The 12,298-nt window shown below is 39.7% G+C and overlaps 1 long non-coding RNA gene across 1 annotated transcript in view; it reads left to right on the top strand.

Moving 5' to 3' along the window:
* Positions 1 to 8,684, top strand: part of LOC103597161 — a 15,008-nt gene extending 6,324 nt beyond the window's left edge. The window contains exons 2-3 of the long non-coding RNA XR_551090.1: positions 8,391 to 8,450; positions 8,621 to 8,684. This is a non-coding gene — a long non-coding RNA (uncharacterized LOC103597161). The remainder of the gene's footprint in view (positions 1 to 8,390; positions 8,451 to 8,620) is intronic.
* Positions 8,685 to 12,298: the final 3,614 nt, after the last annotated feature.

Genomic DNA, 12,298 nt, shown 5'->3' with positions numbered 1-12,298 from the left:
ATTTTTAAAAAAAAAAAAAAAAAAAAAAAGAATTTAAGCACCATGAAGAGATGTATTTATTTTACTCAGTGCTACAATATTGAAAAATACTGATGCTTGGGCCTTACCCCAGACCTATTAAGTTGGAATCTCCAGAGGGTGGGGCAACGCATAGGTATTTTTAAAATCTGTGATGTGAACGTGCAGCCAAGGTTGAGAACCACTGCTTTAAAAGTTTTCTCCATGAATTAGGTTGGAAAGAGAATGACTAAGGCTCACCCAGGAATGATTTGATAATGGATGCAGCCAAGAAGGCCTGGAAGTGCTAGATCTTGGAATCAGACCACATGGATTCAAATTCTGGTTCTTTCAGTTCCCAGCTGTGTGATCTTGTACAAATCACTTGAGCTCTCTGAGCCCATTTCCTTGTCAGCTAATATTTTCAATTTCATAGGATTGCTGTGAGATTAAATTTAAAAATCCATGTGAACTTCTTCCTACTGTGCCTAATACATAATAAACAACATTACCAAAGAAATTAAGAAAAAGAAAATGTAGCATTTTTAGCAGTTTTGCAGCATTTGTCTGAAAAGCTATATTTAGCTTTGTACAGGAATCCAGACTGAATTGAATAAAAGGGGAATCCCCCTTTAAAAACAATATTAATGACCTTTTGAGGTCATTCAACCTCCTGGTAATCCATCACTTTTATTTTAACCTTTAGCATTTGTGTGAAATTATAAAGTTGATCTGTCATTTCTTCCTTGCTCCTCAAATAAAGCAGAAAGCTGGAGCCATAGCTATAATGTGAGAGTGTTCAAGGCTGGCATCCTGTCAAAGGCTGTTTTAGATTCAGCCTTCCGGTCATTTGTTCAAAGGCCTTTGACACTGAAGACCAAAACATACTGTTGGAGATGCTACTGCTGGCAGTTTAATTGGTATTTTTCAGGGAATAGACACAGAATTTCTATATGTGTAGAATGAAACTGGAAGTAGGGCAATTATCCAGTGAGTTCAGACAGTAAAGAGAAGAGGAAAAAGATCAGGCAAAAGAAATTCTTTAAGCAAGCTATTTTGCCATTTCAAAATAAATAATTTTCAACTTTATAGAAATAGATACAACTTAAGAGTATTTTTGTAGCATAATCACGGGGCTAATAAAGTAAAAGGAATACATATAAAATATCCTACAATGGCCAGGTTTTCTAATTTGTACTTCTTAATATAAAAGTAGCAAAATAAATATTGTGATTGTATTTATTGTGAGTAAAGAAAATGTTAAACATGTTTTCCACGTAGGGGGCAGCAAAGAGAAAAGAGGAAGAATCCTAGTTAAGACGACCTGTTAAATGTTTCATCAAGTTATGGCTAAATATGTTCTCTCTGTTCTTGTTGCAAATATTGACTTGGTTTTTTTCCTGTGCCTACCTATTTTGTGTTGCACTTGAACAAGAGTTAATAAATTGTTTGGCCTTTGTAATTAAACTTAAGAACCTGACTGAAGGGGATTTTAACTTCCCTGAGAATGTACTTTAAGTTAATCTTCTTAAGAGGAATTATCTGTTTCTTATTAGCAAAATCAAAAGACTGTCTCTGCCTTTATAACTGATGGTTTCTTCAGGCCTGGCCATGAATCTTATGGTAATGTTGAACGTTCAAAAAATTATTTGGGGGATTTTAAAAATTCAGTCGTCAAAAATTTAGAACTTGACTCTTTACAGTGATTATTGGCAAAGTGTAGGATGGTTGTTGTTTTGTTGTTGTTATTGTTTTTTCCCACCTTGATTTGTCTCTTAGAAATGCCACCTATTTTGTCTTGTTGAAGAAGTTTGCGACTTCTAGTTCTTTGAGGTTTTTTTTTTTTTTTTTTAAATACTAGTCATAATGCAGAATGAGAATTATTTCTTGAAGAATTATGATTTGGGGGAGTAAATTCCCAGGACTTTTTAGTGAATCCAAGTGAAATCATTTTAGCCAAATTTCTTAATATTGATTTGATTTAACTGCATCTCTTTCATTTATGACAATCATATATACATTATTATTATTGGAGCCCTGTGTACTTCCAGAATTATTTAAGGTGACGTATCTGAATGAATCTCTTGTTAAATTCCTGTCCCAGATTTTTAAAAATACATTGAATTGTGCTGTGTGCTAACAAAGGATAATGCATGATTAATCCTGTTTTACTTAAATAATAAAATTATTCTATATTGTGATTGTGCATTCAACATCTTTGGTGGATATTATCTAGGTAAAAGTAGTGATCAGAATCAGTTTCTCAGAAAAATAAATAAATAATGCTTTCATTAATACCTGAAGGAGAAAAATTGAGTAAGCATGAAGGACTGAAATATTAGTTATAAAATAGAAATACATTTAATATGTCATTAATGATGCTTATCTCTGGCCTGGGCTGTTGGCAGCATAATTGTATTATAAATGCTACAGTTGGGGGACAGGAAAGACTAGGAAAGTGTAAGAGTATTTAACACAGTTGTACTCCGAATAGAATAAAAAATTGTTGTGTATTAGCGTAATTTGCTGTGAAGGTACTTTCACTTGAAATAAGTTATTGAGGCAAAAGTGAGCTTGGAATGGATGTATCTGGGTGCCTGCCCTGATCCCCACGGGGAGTAACAGGAGTGGTCCAGGGTCCACTCTCCCACTGCCCTTGTCGGATCTAGCAAAGCTCCTTGAAAGAGCCGTACCTGTTAACAGCCGCTGTTAGACTGTGGTAAAAATGTAAGTTATGAACAACTGATTGATTTAAAATATCCTTGAGCTATCCCAGGTCATCAGCCTCCTCAAAGCTGATGACCAAATATGTGCACTCTAGTTCTCATAAACTTTATGGGAATTTGAAAATAGAGAAGATTGTGAAACAAACTCACGAGGCAGGGAGTTCCATAGAGAAGCACCATCTCAGTTCATGTTAGATCTCTGTACCTTCCAAAGAACTTTTCTCTCTCTCAAACTTTAAAAGAGTTCCTGCCCGAGGGAACGAATACCAAATTTCTTTTTGATGTAAAATTATCTCACTTGTTTACATTTGTGTTATCTTATGGCTCTGACCTGGACTTCAGTTGCCTAATCATAAATGCTTTCTTTTTTTTTTATAGCCAAACAGACAGGAAAAATAAAGTTCCTGTGCTGATTTTGAGAATATAAAATCAAAGACTGTTTTTTAGGGTAAGAACAAAGAGTTATATCCATAAGTTTTATTTTAAAGAATGATACTTGAAATAAATAAAATGTGTGTTTGTCAATTTATAAGCTTTAGAGTAAATATCGTCCTATGTATTATTATTTATTACTTTACCGAAAAGATAGCTATTTGAATTCTTCACTAAGCCCATTGCAAGAAAAATATTAGCTGTTCAACTAATGATTTTTGTATACTTCTTATAAACCTAATGTTGGAATATTAGTGGTCTTTTTTTTTTTTTTTTTAGATAATTATAAATCTGCAAAAACAGGAGATGCAATCAAAATGAAGAATTCATAATTATGAGAACTTTTAAATTTATATTTGCAATAGGCTTTATCTCCAAATATTATTTATTATTATAAGAACAAAAAGAATCATCTTTTTTTTTTTTAACTAAAAGTAACTGTTTTTCCCTTCCCGGTGTATGGTTTCTTGGCTTGACTGTAACTCACTAGGGACATGCCTTGAACTTTTCACAATCTTTTTCAAGCCCTAATGCTATGGAAAAAAGCTCTATCCTCCTTGAAATGAAACGAGCCCCTGGCTGGTAATCCAGACACATCCCACACGTGCCTGTACCCTCTGGGTCGAGGCTCAGCTGTCCCGTCAGGCTCAGTCCTTATGATTATTACGTTTATGGTAGACTCACCTTGCACTCCATTTAGGCTTTAGGATTCTATACCTCATGCCCCCTTGGCTCATCTGTTTTTGACAAAATGTGTAGGTAAGATTTTAGGGTTTGTTTACAGTAGACATATGCAGCTAGTCCTTTGGAGCCAGTCATATTATGTTGATCACTTCAGCACATCTATTTCAACTGGATATTTAAAAATAAGCTATAACTCTGGAAGGATATTATTGACAGAAAGAGGTTGTGATCTGTATCAAACTGAGAAAAATAAGAGTATGAGAAAACTCCTTTGGCCACTTAGTGCTTTCTGACTTTTGAAAGAAAGGAAACTTTGCAGCATGTAATTCTAAGAAAATAGCAGGAAACAAAAAACAGAGCAAGGTTTTTCACGGAGGGGACTGAAGTCTGTGCCTGACCAGCTTCAGGCAAGTATGACTTCATCATAAACACTCCAGTTGAAATGTGCATTTGGAATGATCTTGAGCATTCTGCAAAGGCATAAAATAGCAAAATCTTTTCCTTCCCTTAGCCAATGTTTCTATATTAATTCAGGAGCTATAAAGCAGAGCTCATAGTGACATTTTCCTAATGGGAACGTATGTCTGCCTTTTATATTGAATATAAGCATTTCAACAGGTACTGCTACCCATTAGCCTGATGTTAGCTTTTTATGAAAGTATGAAGGATCTTAACAGTTCTCTTTGTTAACTTGTAGTGGATAAAATACGTATTGGTAACAAATGTAAATACATGGATTTACAAAGTAAACAAAATGCTCAGGTTGAAGTGTCTCTGGCTCTCACCACACAAGTAAATTTACGAATCCAAATTATGAAGAATGTTAGCAATTGTCACTTAGAACAACCTACTAGCTGGGCTGTGATTCTCATCACTCTGTGTACATTTCACCAGTTAGGTGTGCGTGGACATAGGAATAATGTAACATTTTAAAATGCATTCTTTTATTTTTAAATGCATGCTCAGTATCTTTACAAACCCTGTTTAGTATGACGTTCAAAGAAACTTAACCAAAGGTGAACGATACCTTGTGAAGTCAGGTGGTTTAAAGTGTGCTATGGAGATGCATATGAGAAATAAGATATAAAGCATGATTTTGTTATCTCTGAACTTTGGAATTCTACTCGAACCTCTTGCATCATGTACAAATACATCAAAGAGGGGATTGCAAAAGCGAAACCAGTCCGGCGACTGCTGTCAGATTGGACATTCATGCCACCGATGACCAACTTGTTTGGCTTGTTTTTGTCCTCTTCGAATGTCCTTTTTTGTTTTCCTTTTCTCTCCAGAAATACGGTGAAATGGTGTTAAAACTGTCCACGCACACTCTCACTCTGTGAGTTCATGCAGAGGGCATGAGGACCCGCAGCAGGCTATCCACCCCCGACCCCCTCCCACCCAAAATGCCACCTTCCTGGTCCCCTCCCACCCAGAATGCCACCCTCCTGGCCCTTCCCTGCACAGCCTGGCTTCCTGCAAAGGGGTCTTTATGAAGGGGGTCTCTGCTTCTATCCTTGATAGTCCAGGCTCTCCTATTCTTGGCTGCAGGGGCTTAACTCAACCTGCTGTGCTCTGTCTTGACCACTTACCTAATAGGCAAAGCTGCCAGAAATAACTGTGTGATTGTATTTCTTGCTCACTTTTCCATTTCTCATTATATGAAAATTTTTTTAAGACAAAGGACTCAGAGTCAGGCAGAACTTTTGGGATCATTTAATTCCATATTTTATTTACTTCTCTGTAGGCAAAGCTGCCAGAAATAACTGTGTGATTGTATTTCTTGCTCACTTTTCCATTTCTCATTATATGAAAATTTTTTTAAGACAAAGGACTCAGAGTCAGGCAGAACTTTTGGGATCATTTAATTCCATATTTTATTTACTTCTCTGTTAATTATCTAATTATATGTCTAATTATATGTCACATTTTATAGACAAAAATAAGAACTTCCAATATAAGCTAATAGAAAAAACTTTAAGTTGCTGGCTAAAGGCTGTCAACATAATTCTTCATATCCAAGAATCAGTTTATTTCATGGGCTTAAATTTAGAGAATTTCTCTTTTTGCATTCTCTTCACTATATAGGTAGATAAAGGAAAAATACCTTTTATTATGTGCAGTATATTTTGGTGTAGTATGTGTAATTGTCCTAACTAAATATCATGTATATTCTGGTGATTTAAAAATATTTTAAAATCTAAAATCTCAAATCCCTAAATTCCAAGAAAAAAAAGTGCTGCACGTAGGGAACTTGTACCATGACCTTTCAGAGGGGTTAGATGTAAAGAGTTCTACGGCTTTTTCAGATTTGTAGTTGTAAATGGTCTTTAGTTCAGTTCTATATACCCTTTGTTTTGTCAGCAAGCAGGCAGGTCTTTTTGCCTTTTTAAAAAAGTACAAAAATCACATCTACTGCCCTTACTTCATCAGCCACACACAAAAAATATATCCCTGGTTGCTCCTGAGGACAGGTGATTCACCTGAGGCTTTGTTCCAAATTGGTAGTGCTGCAACACGTAGCAAGTGACTGTCCCACCAATTAAGTTGAAAAGTCTCTCTTATTTAGATACAAACATAGGCTTTCACCTGTCATAGGAAAATGAAACTATTTCTAATAACTGTTTATTTCACTGGCAGGATCATGCCTACGCCAAAGTGATTTTTCCCCAGGTGAATTACTCTCTCACATTGGTGTGGCAATGACTATTTAATAAAGCTGTTTACAAAAACTCCTTAACTGTGTGGTCCCTGTTCCCACAGTGGGTCACTGCCGCCGCCAAGTGACAGGTCTGAAAAATCAGCAAATCCTAAACAATTAGAGCATCAAATCCTCTTTCCAAAGCCCCTGCAACCTCCTAAACAGAGACATTTTCTTCTTCTGTGAGGAAAAATGAAGACTCTCTTCTAAATCACACTGGACCCATGTGGGTGTCTCTCCCAATTCATGGCTTCTGGGGGGAAAATGTCATGGGTGATAAAGAAAATAATTTCTTTCTCTGAACAAATATATCTAATTTTAGAGTTGAGGGAGTTCTTTTTTTTTAAAAAAAAAAAAAAACATGTTTGGTTAGTTTTCCACAGTCTCACACAAAAATTGTACCATACCACGAGAAAGAAATTCTCTGTCTTAAAAATCCACCAGTCACACCAAAACTTGTAACTCTAGGAACACACAAGTACTTGGGGGTGTATGCAGGAGAACAAGACTGTTCTCTTTAGCAACCTCATTCTTGAACTGGGCTAAGAGCTTTTCAATTGCTATGACATTTTCAGCCAGGGAAGTAGTGGTTGCAGAGCAATGTTTTACAGGCCATTACTTTATATGATCAATGGAGCAATTCCCCTTCCAGAAAGGAACCAAAGCGATCAAGTTAAGTCATTAAAGAGAGAAAGAGTGGGAGAAAGGATTCATCTCATTAGCAGGTGCCCGTGCTGCAGGCTTCACGGTGGCACACAATGTCACTGGCCCTTTAAGACAATGACTGTGCTCCCTCCACACTGCCACCCCCCTCCCCTGTAGCTGTTGACAGGTCTAAACCTCCCTGGCAGCCCATTGTGGCCACAGTAGGAGGCACCTGCAGAAAATGTGCCAAAACCAGGCAGGGAGCAAGAGCTTTTCAATAAGCTCCGCAGCTGGAGAGGACAGGCAACACTAAACAACCAGGCTGGGACTGGGCATGTGACGGGAAAGGGTCAAAGCCAGACACCTCCTATCGGCTTTCTGAGTACTGCTCGGTTCAATTCGCTGACATCTTCTAGCTGGCTGTTCTCTATTTGCTTAATATGCTGAGGTATTTAGCTTAAAAGCACTAAATGCTCCATCATGATGAGCAGTTTTCCCCTTCCCCATTTACTGTTATTAAGGACATTTTTCAGTATTTTCACTCCTTCTGCCCCAAACTAAGATTGTTTTCTTTTGCTTCTGTCTCATGACTAGTTACAGGCATTCTCCACCCTATGCCACCTGCTTGATTTTACTAATCTTCAACTCAGGGACAAGGAAACTCCCCAAGTTTAGGATCTGTGCTGCCTTTGTAAAGCACACATTCCGGCTGCTGTAAGCATACATCTGGAAGCTGCGTTCTTGCATTTCAACTCGGTCAACATTTACTGTGTCTCTACTGTGTACCCACCGCTGTTTGCAGGGCTGCTGGAAATCCAGGGATGGACGAGACATGCTTCCCCTCCCATGCTGTTTAGGATCCAGCAGCTGGGCTGAATAGCTAATATAACCATGGGTTTTAGGAATTTGTTTTGCACCATGCACTTGTGTTTGTAATATTTTTGAAGAAGCAGAGTGGAGGGGGAGGACAGGGATGTGCTGGTGGTGTGGTGGCTTTGTCGAGCGTGCCTTGGGAAACAAGAGGACACGTCCTCCATGTCATCCCTCCACGATAAATGGGAGATGGGCACCTGGCTTGGTTCCTTGCTTTTGGCAGCTCTTAATAGTCCGTAACTCCTTTTGTTTACACAACACTTTCCAGTTTTCATGGTATTGCCATCTATTTTTTTCTCACTTGTCCATAGTAAGGCATTATCTCTGTCTTACAGATTAAAGCATCTGAGACCCAGGGCTAAGCCCCTTGCCCAAGGCCACACGACAAGTAGGTGGTAAGTGCAGGGCCTGCCAGGGACCCAGCTCCTCCACTGCCCACCTAGACCTTTGCCACTCCTCTGCCCTCTACTGCCTCTTCTGTCATCCAGCATGAGTATGCAACTTAAGAGTAATGTGGAAACAGGCAAAGTGACATTTTCACAGTGAAATCTTTCCCCTCCTACAGATGGAGAGTGTTGGCGTGTACGGATTCTGTGGGTGTAAAGCAAAGAACAAAATGAAGCGTGGTTCAAAGTGGGAAGTAACCGCTTCAGGTAGGAAATGAACTAATTGTGTAAGTATCAAACTGGCATCTGAAATAATTACCCCTAGAAGTTCATTCCTTTTGGCAGGGATGAGGTACATTTAAAACCGCGACATTTAAATGTATGTACCTGTAAGATATTTGCTAAACCACTGCTGCAAAAACTGCTTGCTCAGAATGCCGATAAGTGGTAAGAGAGTTGAGAGAGTATTTCAGAGGCGCCCGAGTCAGGAAACAAAATCGTTCCCCACTCGCCCAAAGCCTGGCATGGTCTGTGGCCCCACTCACAAGTGCAGGTCATGGAGTGGGACCTTGCATCAGGCCAGCCAGCCAAGCCTGTATGCTGCATTCCTGCTCTGCTCTGGTGGCCCTGGGAGATTGTCTCTGTTCGGACCCATACAAAGACAAGAAGAGAGGGTCTCTCTGCTCTTCTGAGCTTGTTTCTGCTTTAACATGTCTCTCCTCTCAGAGGACTGGTCCTTTTCCTCCTCCTTCCTCAGCACCTCCCTCCAATTCTGGAGAAAACAAGTGGACTATTCATGTAAAAAGAGAAAGAGTGAGACGGGAGGGGGGAGATGCCACCGGCAAACTCCATTGAAAGCCACTGGCTGTTCATTTACATTCACACTTTTAAAAAATGTTAACTAATGATGTTAAATGGTTTGCCAAAGGTCCTGGCAGGTCAGTTGTAGAAGTGTCATTTCTGCCTAATTAGGGCTCTTGTGGCTGCCCGGGGCCTCCCAGTGCACCTGGTGACAAGCCGAGAGTTGACAGCTTCAATTGGTGCCAATAGGAAGGTTGGGCTGGTCATGTTTTCCAACTCAGCCAGGTGTTGGCTGAATGGGGGAGGGGGCTTGGTGAGATCTGAGCACTTCTATGATCCTTTTTCCTTCACTGTTCCCTCCCAAGTCCTGTCTCGTCTTGCGTCAAGGTCAAGAATGGGCCTTGCTAAATCAGCACTTTGGGTTATCTCTGGGAGGTCATTAGCAATCCCCAGCCCAGACATTTTAAGTGGTCTCAGACCCCAAATGCTAGATTTATTTTTTCTCCCTAAAAATCACAGAGTAAGAAAAGAAAGGGAATATTTTAGGTGAAAATAGCAGTAGGAAGAAAGCAAACCAAAACAAACAAAACAGAAAACTTTGTGTAGGCATCGAAGTGTTAAAACCTCTGAAGACATTCATAATAATAAAATTGCTTAAAGAGAAAACAGCTAAAGTATCCCGATCAACGCTTAAACTATGTGAAAGAAGAAAAGACAGTAATGAAAAGAAATCCTATAATGTTCAATGGGATGTATAGTACCTGGGGGTGTTCAATAAATAATTTATTGATTTGATTTTTTTAGGAGAAAAGCTATTGTCTGAGGAACAAAGAATGATTGATAGAGATCCTGCTGTTTTTCATCCTTGCTTTAACTCTCTATAATGCTCTTTGAATTTCTCAGTTGACCATAAAGGAGCTGAGGTGGAGTCCCACATTATGAATGGAGATGATTATTTATTTATTTATTTACTTAACAACTTAAAACAAGCAAAATACCACTGGTGGGCAGCACCCCCAAGCTGTAGCAACTACAACATGAAGAGGCAGTCTCGTGACAGTGATAGGACAACTCTGTCCAGAATTGGCATTGGACGCACTGACAGACCCTGCAGGGATGATGGCACTCCCTGGTTGTGCCTGAATTGAACCCAGCAGCACTGGAGCACACACAACACACGTGTACATACAGAGTGTGTTAGCGAGTCCGTCAGACAAGGAACGACAGGATTAACACATGGACATTGGAGGGCAATGCTGAGTTCAACTAAAGAGAAAAAGTGAACTGGGAAAAGCAATGTTTGTTTTATGAAAAATCTAAACCAGATGCAAAGGTTACCATTATGGGAGTGAGGGGGTGTCTAAAGTGAAGAGCATCTGAAATTTGGGTTCTCGGCTTCTTTTCCATGTCTAATGACCCCTTTCCCACCTGCTGCTTCTGTTTTCTCTAATATGGGACAGTAAAACTTGGGGCCAGAAACATAGATTGTTGGTGCCTGTTGATTTTATCCAAGGAGTGTTAAGAAGATGAAATGAGACTGCATTTGTAAGCACACCTAGGACAAGACCCAGCGCTAATCACGTGCCCAGTAGTGGTGAGTTCTCTCCCTGCTGTCGTGGGCCCTTCATGGTGGCCACCGTATGCTGTTCTGTGGTCTTGAGTTATTTTCTCAGTCTGATAGCAGCTGAGCTACCGAGTGAGGAAGAGACCAGAAACTAACCCAGGTCTGAATCTTCAGAGGCTGACGTGGAAGGTACCCAGGATGTAGTTGAAAAAGGAGAATTAATAGAATTGACTAACAGGCTGGCTTCATGAAGGACGAGCGAACAAACTGATCTGGACGTCCTCTACACAGTTTAGTTGACTGTCCTAAACTTCCCCCCCAGGGTCCTCTTTGGTCCCTGACTTCCCTTAAAAGATCCACTTTGCATTTCTGTCCTGTGTCGTTTTTGTCCGTCCCTTTCCTGCCACGACACGTGTTCTTTCCCCTCTTCTTTGGTGACCTTCTTTGTCTTTCTTTCTGCTCCCATAGACTGTTGTTTACTCCTGCGCTGACTTTCCTCCTGGGGTGTCATCTCTCTCCTCGTTCAGTTCTAACCCATCTGGGCTCTGCCTCCCTGCCCCCGCACCGTCTCCAAGTCCTGACCCGTGAAGCTGCAGTTGCTGTCTGTGTACTTTGCAGGAAAATGGCTGTCGTGTGGCTCTTATGAGTGCGAAAAAGTGAACACTTGAGATTCTCCTTGTGATTAGGAAGATGGGTATTTTAAAAAATCATTCTGGAAGAGATTAATGGTAAAGAAAACCTTCTGCAGTAACTTAATCAGCGTGGAAAAATAAGCCAATTAGTTACTAAAACTAAAACAAACAAAAAACTTGTGAAGATTTGGGAACAGAGGAAAGGACATGTGTATTACAGTAATTCCTCTGTTTTGTGGCATTGTACTAGTATTCGTGATAACCTGGAAAGATGAAATAATACTCATTTGAATGTTCCCTAAACCTTCTGAAAGGCAAATCTGATTTTGCTATTTCATTGTCTGGAGCTTTTTTATGGTCCGTGGAGATCTGGCTCTGGCTTCTGTGTGACCTTCTGGTTGTGCTGATCTGCTGGAAGATGTCTGGACATGCTAGGACGTTACATGCCTCAGGGCCTTTGAACAAACTCTTTCTTATCTTTGATATGAATGCTTTTCTCCCTTTTGTTCTCTTGACAAACACCTGTCATTATGAGAGTTTCGACTCCATACCATCCTCCACAAAGCTGCTCCTGACACCCCCAAGTGAGATTGATCTTTCTCTCTTCTGTGCCCCCATACAGAATCTTATCTTCTTCTCAGTAATTCTAATAATAATAATCATAGGAATAGTAATAATGACAGTTCCCTTTTATTGCGAGCCTTCTGGGTGGCATTAAGTGTGAGTGCTTTCACTTGTTCTATCGTTTAAGTCTTGCCACTCTAGGAAGAGGCACTGTCATCATGTTTATTTTACCGATGAGGCCCCTGCAGCTCGAGTTGCATGTTTGACATCACACAGCTTCAAAAGTGGTGGAGCCG

The sequence above is a fragment of the Galeopterus variegatus genome, unplaced genomic scaffold (genome assembly GCF_000696425.1).
Source record: "Galeopterus variegatus unplaced genomic scaffold, G_variegatus-3.0.2 Scaffold2224, whole genome shotgun sequence".
NCBI classification, from domain to species: domain Eukaryota; kingdom Metazoa; phylum Chordata; class Mammalia; order Dermoptera; family Cynocephalidae; genus Galeopterus; species Galeopterus variegatus.
This window is presented reverse-complemented; position numbering and strand designations above follow the sequence as displayed.